The sequence below is a fragment of the Solanum lycopersicum genome, chromosome 8 (assembly GCF_036512215.1).
Source record: "Solanum lycopersicum chromosome 8, SLM_r2.1".
NCBI lineage: Eukaryota > Viridiplantae > Streptophyta > Magnoliopsida > Solanales > Solanaceae > Solanum > Solanum lycopersicum.
In genome coordinates, this window is record NC_090807.1 from 45,036,390 (window position 1) to 45,042,962 (window position 6,573).

Consider the following 6,573-nt stretch of genomic DNA (forward strand, 5'->3'; position numbering starts at 1 on the left):
AGGTAGGATGTCGGTCAATGCATATGAGGCTAAGTTTCGTGCATCATCCCGGTATGCCACCCAACTGTGTTTCAGTCCACAAGAGCGAATTCGCCGGTTTGTGAAGGGGTTGAGGTCAGAATTGCGGATCTCGGCCTTACAGATAGCGGTAACAGCAAAATCCTTCCAAGAGGTGGTAGACTTTGTGATAGAAGTGGAAGGAGTAAAGCCAGACGACTTCACTATGACATCGACATCAAAGAGGTTTCGAAAGGGAGGTGAGTTTAATGGTTCTTACTCTAGAGGACAGGGTTCCGGAGGGTACTCAGTTCGACCAATTCAGTCTTCACTACAGACTGTAGTTGGGGGTCAACCTCAGACTGGTCAACACTTCTCTGAGAGACCTATGCTTGACTCCAGAGAGTGTTATGGATGTGGGGAGACTGGACATATTAGGAGGAATTGTCCAAAACAGAGTTATAGACCCCCAATGGCTAGAGGTAGAGGTGGTCATGGTAGAGGCCGTTATTCTGAAGGACGTGATGGTCGAGGTGATGGGCAAACTGGAGCCACTACATCACAACATGGTAGGGGCAATGGACAGACAAATGATAGGGCCCATTGTTACGCTTTCCCTGGGCGGTCTGAAGCGGAGGCATCTGATGCTATCATCATAGGTAATCTTCTGGTTTGTGATTGTATGGCTTCTGTATTGTTTGATCCTGGATCCACGTTTTCTTATGTATCTTCCTCATTTGCTAATGGTCTAAATTTACATTGTGAATTACTTAATATGCCTATTCGTGTTTCTACTCCGGTGGGTGAGTCTGTGGTAGTTGAAAAGGTGTATAGGTCTTGTTTGGTGAACTTTGTGGGGCTTATGTAGATTTGGTTATCTTAGGAATGGATAATTTTGATGTAATTCTGGGTATGACTTGGCTTTCTCCGCAATTTGTGATCTTGGATTGTAATGCTAAAACGGTAACGTTAGCCAAGCCTGGGACAGATCCGTTAGTGTGGGAGGGTGACTACACTTCCAATCCGGTGCGTATCATCTCCTCTCTTCGTGCTAAGAAAATGGTTAGTAAAGGGTGTTTAGCTTTCTTGGCACATCTCAAGGATGACACTACCCAAGTACCCTCGATTGAGTCGGTTTTGGTGGTCCGTGAGTTTCTGGATGTGTTCCCTACAGATCTTCCTGGTATGCCACCAGATAGGGATATTGATTTTTGTATTGACCTTGAACCGGGTACTCGCCTCATTTCGATACCCCCTTATAGAATGGCTCCCGTGGAGTTAAGAGAGTTAAAAGCCCAACTTCAAGAGTTGTTAAACAAAGGCTTTATCAGACCAAGTGCATCTCCTTGGGGTGCTCCGGTTTTGTTTGTAAAGAAGAATGATGGGAGTTTTCGAATGTGTATAGACTACAAACAACTAAACAAGGTAACCATAAAGAACAAGTATCCACTTCCCCGCATTGATGACTTGTTCGATCAGTTACAAGGTGCTTGTGTCTTCTCTAAGATTGACTTGAGATCCGGTTATCATCAATTGAAAATACAGGCAACGGATGTGCCAAAGACTGCTTTTCGAACAAGGTATGGGCATTACGAATTTGTAGTGATGTCTTTTGGTCTTACGAATGCCCCTACTGCGTTCATGAGCTTGATGAATAGGATTTTTAAGCCATATTTGGACCTCTTCATGATCGTATTTATTGATGATATATTGGTATACTCAAATAGCAAGAAGGAACATGAAGAGCATTTGAGAATGGTATTGGAAATGTTGAGGGAGAAAAAACTTTATGCCAAGTTCTCTAAGTGTGAGTTTTGGCTAGTTGCAGTGTCCTTCTTGGGGCACGTGGTTTCTAAGGATGGAGTGATGGTGGATCCTTCTAAGATTCAGACAGTGAAGAATTGGGTAAGACCTACTAATGTGTCAGAAATAAGGAGCTTTGTTGGGTTAGTTAGCTACTACCGCCGATTTGTCAAGGGATTCTCTTCTATTGCTTCCCAATTGACAAACTTGACTAAGCAGAATGTTCCATTTGTATGGTCGGACGAATGTGAGGAAAGCTTTCAGAAGCTCAAGACCTTGTTGACTAACGCACCTATCCTTACCTTGCCAGTAGAGGGTAAGAACTTCATTGTTTATTGTGATGCATCCTATTCTGGTTTGGGTGCAGTACTAATGCAAGAGAAGAGTGTGATTGCTTATGCTTCAAGGCAATTAAAGGTGCATGAACGTAACTATCCAACTCATGATTTAGAATTGGCTGCGGTAGTGTTTGCATTAAAACAATGGAGACACTATTTATATGGGGTTAAGTGTGAGGTCTACACGGATCATCGTAGCCTTCAGTATGTCTTTACTCAGAAGGATTTGAACTTGAGGCAACGGAGATGGATGGAGCTACTAAAGGACTACGATATCACTATCTTGTATCATCCGGGAAAAGCGAATGTTGTAGCGGATGCTTTAAGTAGAAAGGCAGGAAGCATGGGAAGTCTAGCTCACTTGCAAGCTTCTAGACGCCCATTGGCTAGAGAGGTTCAGACTCTAGCAAATGACATGATGAGATTAGAAGTAAATGAGAAGGGAGGACTGTTGGCTAGTGTGGAGTCAAGATCTTATTTTCTTGACAAGATTAAGGGAAGACAGTCTAATGATGAGAAACTGCGCAGAATTCAAGATAAGGTATTGCGAGGAGAGGCTAAGGAAGCACAAATTGATGAGGAAGGTGTTTTGAGGATCAAGGTAAGGGTATGTGTACCCCGCGTCGATGGTTTGATCAACACTATTCTGACAGAGGCTCATAGTTCAAGGTATTCTATACATCCGGGTGCAACCAAGATGTATCGTGACCTAAAGCAACACTTTTGGTGGAGTAGAATGAAGCGTGATATTGTTGACTTTATTGCCAAGTGTCCAAACTGTCAACAAGTAAAGTATGAACACCAAAGGCCCGGAGGAACACTTCAGAGAATGCCCATTGCGGAATGGAAATGGGAGAGAATTGCAATGGACTTTGTGGTTGGTCTTCCAAGGACAATGGGTAAGTATGACTCCATTTGGGTAATTGTTGATAGGTTAACTAAGTCTGCTCACTTCATTCCGGTCAAGGTGACTTACAATGCAGAGAAGTTAGCCAAACTTTACATCTCGGAAGTGGTGCAATTGCATGGGGTTCCACTATCCATCATATCAGATAGAGGTACGCAGTTTACTTCTACGTTTTGGAAAACATTGCATGTTGAATTGGGTACTAGGTTGGACCTTAGTACTGCGTTCCATCCTCAGACCGATGGTCAGTCTGAGAGAATGATTCAAGTGTTGGAAGATATACTTCGTTCATGTGTGATAGAGTTTGGTGGCCATTGGGATAGCTTCCTACCCTTAGCGGAGTTTTCATACAATAATAGCTATCACTCAAGCATTGATATGGCTCCATTTGAAGCATTGTATGGTAGGAGATGTAGGTCTCCCATCGGTTGGTTTGATGCATTTGAGGTTAGGCCTTGGGGTACCGACCTTTTGAGGGATTCGATAGAGAAAGTGAAGTCTATTCAAGAAAAAGCTTCTAGCGGCGCAAAGTAGACAAAAAGAATATGCAGATCGAAAGGTTAGAGACATAGAGTTTATGGAAGGTGAACAAGTCTTGTTGAAGGTTTCGCCCATGAAAGGGGTGATGCGGTTTGGAAAAAGGGGTAAGCTAAGTCCAAGGTACATTGGTCCCTTTGAAGTACTTAAGCGAGTAGGAGAGGTGGCTTATGAGTTAGCCTTGCCTCCAGGGCTGTCCAGAGTACATCCGGTATTCCATGTGTCGATGTTGAAAAGATACCATGGGGATGGAAACTACATTATCCGCTGGGATTCAGTTTTGCTTGATGAGAACTTGTCTTATGAGGAGGAGCCTGTTGCTATTTTAGATAGAGAAGTTCGCAAATTGAGGTCAAGAGAGATTGCATCCATCAAGGTGCAATGGAAGAATCGACCCGTTAAAGAAGTCACTTGGGAGAAGGAGGCGGATATGCGAGAAAAATACCCTAATCTGTTTACAGATTCAGGTACTCCTTTTCGCCCTTGTTTTCCTTCTTGTGATCGTTCGGGGACGAACGATGGGTAAATTGGTATCTATTGTAACGACCTATTTAGTTGTTTTGAGCAGCAAATTTTATTCCTGGAAAAACAGGCTGACGCGACAAACCCAACGACGGACCGTCACAGGTACGACGGACCGTCGCAGGGTCTCATTTCAAAACACTTAGAAAATATGAAATAGGGTACTGAAAATCGACTCTCTGAACTTCGTAACGGAGTGGCAGGATGGACCGTCACAGGCCATTCACCCAAAAATCAAGTTTCTGGACTATGCGACGGACAGCAGGATAGACCGTCGCAGGCGCGACGGCCCGTCACAGCTTGCGTAATCCCAGTTGGAGTCGGATTTCTGGTTAAGTTTTAAGGGACGTTTTTGACTATTCTTGCCTTAATTATAAAGTTATTGGGTTAATGTTAATAAGTTTAATTACTTGGGGGTTAAAAGAAGTAACCTTAAGTTAATTAGTGGGGCATTATTGCCATCTTTTATCCTTAATTATACACTAATTAGGTTAAAAGAAAGGGGGTTTGAATAAAGAAAATAGAAAGAACAAGAGAAAGAGAGAGAAAGTTGAACGAGAAAGAGGAGAAACGAAGAGGACACAAAGCTTTGGGAATTTGCTTGCTTGATTTCTAATCTTCGGTGGAGGTAGGTTATGGTTTCTCTTACGATATTCGTAGTAAACTCTTAATAGAGAATGATATGTATTGATAATATTGTAAACCCTGCTATGTGCTTAATTGTATGCTTGCATGAATGTAATTATATAATTGTGATTATATAAGCATGATGAAGTTATTGAATCCCAAATCTTGCAAAATCTTAATCTCTTTGTTAATAATGAGGCCTTGGTATAAAAGAAGGCGTGATGAACTAAAATAATGGGATTGATGATGCCTTAGTATAAAACAAGGCGTGATGAACTAAAATAATGGGATTGATGATGCCTTGGTAAGAAAGAAGGCTTGATGAATTGATGGAAGGAGATTAGGGGATCGAGTGTCACGAACCGACACGTAAAATTAGGGGATCGGGTGTCACGAACCGACACATAGTATTAGGGGATCGGGTGTCACGAACCGACACGTAGAATTAGGGGATCGGGTGTCACGAACCGACATATAAAATTAGGGGATCGGGTGTCACGAACAGACACGTAGTATTAGGGGATCGGGTGTCACGAACCGATACGTAGAATTAGGGGATCGGGTGTCACGAATCGACACGTAGATTTTGGGGATCGGGTGTCACGAACCGACACATAAAGTTAGGGGATCGGGTGTCACGAACCGACACATAGATTTAGGGGATTTGAGTGTCACGTACCGACACAAGAGGATTAATGAATATTGAGGGAGCGGAGTGTCACGTACCGACACAAGAGAAATAAGGATAATGAATTTTGAAAGATGTTAATATACTCAATCTAATGAACATGATTCCCAAATGAGTATGGTATCGCGGCTTGAGTCCTCATGTGTGAACTTGACGGTAATTGTTAATGATATAGTATTTGTTGTTTCTACATGTTGAGTATCATAGTTGATTTTATGATATTACTCGGTATATATTGATTTCTATTTTGAGTTGGCCGATGATATCTACTCAGTACCCGTGTTTTGTACTGACCCCTACTTTTATGTTCTCTTCTTGTTTATTTGTGGAGTGCAGCAAACGTGCCATCGTCTTCAACTCAACAGTAATTCAAGCCAGTCTTACTACATCAGAAATTCAGGGTGAGCTGATGCTTCTAGCTTGGACTGGATCTTCTTCTTCAAGTCTTGATGCCTTGAACTTCCGGCATGGACTAGCTTCTTATGTATTTTTAGCTTTTAGAATACTCTTAGTTTAGTCATTTGATCGTAAATGTTCTTGTGATGATGACTTCCAGATTCTGGGGAATAATAGATGTTGAATTTTAGAAGGTAATGAATTTGTCTTTCTTTAATGAGTTTAAGTCTTCCGCATTACTTTCTATTGATATTATATTGAAATGTTAAGGTTAGATTGGTTGGTTCGCTCACATAGGAGGGTAAGTGTGGGTGCCAGTCGCAACCCAGTTTGGGTCGTGACATTAACATGACAATCCAGACCTAGTTATGCCAACCATCCAAGGTACTTACTCAATTTATATGCACTTTCTTACTAAAATTCTCAATTACATTCACACAAGTTTACTTTTGAGACTTCCTTTACTTATAAGTTTATCATCCATATGTCCACTTCCATGGAGTTTACGATGAAATCAACACTCATTTACAATCCACAAAATACATTTCACCACCTGAACATATCAATATCATACCAAAGATCCAACACTAAAAGCTTCCTTATAAATAATGATTAACATATCCATCCGTATTAACAAGCTAGTTCGTTTCTCAAATATGAATTCAACACCACATCTTACCATATGAGCATGTAATACAATATATAACTCCTTAAGTAGTTAGTATTTGCACATAACATCAACGTATTCATTTTTCATA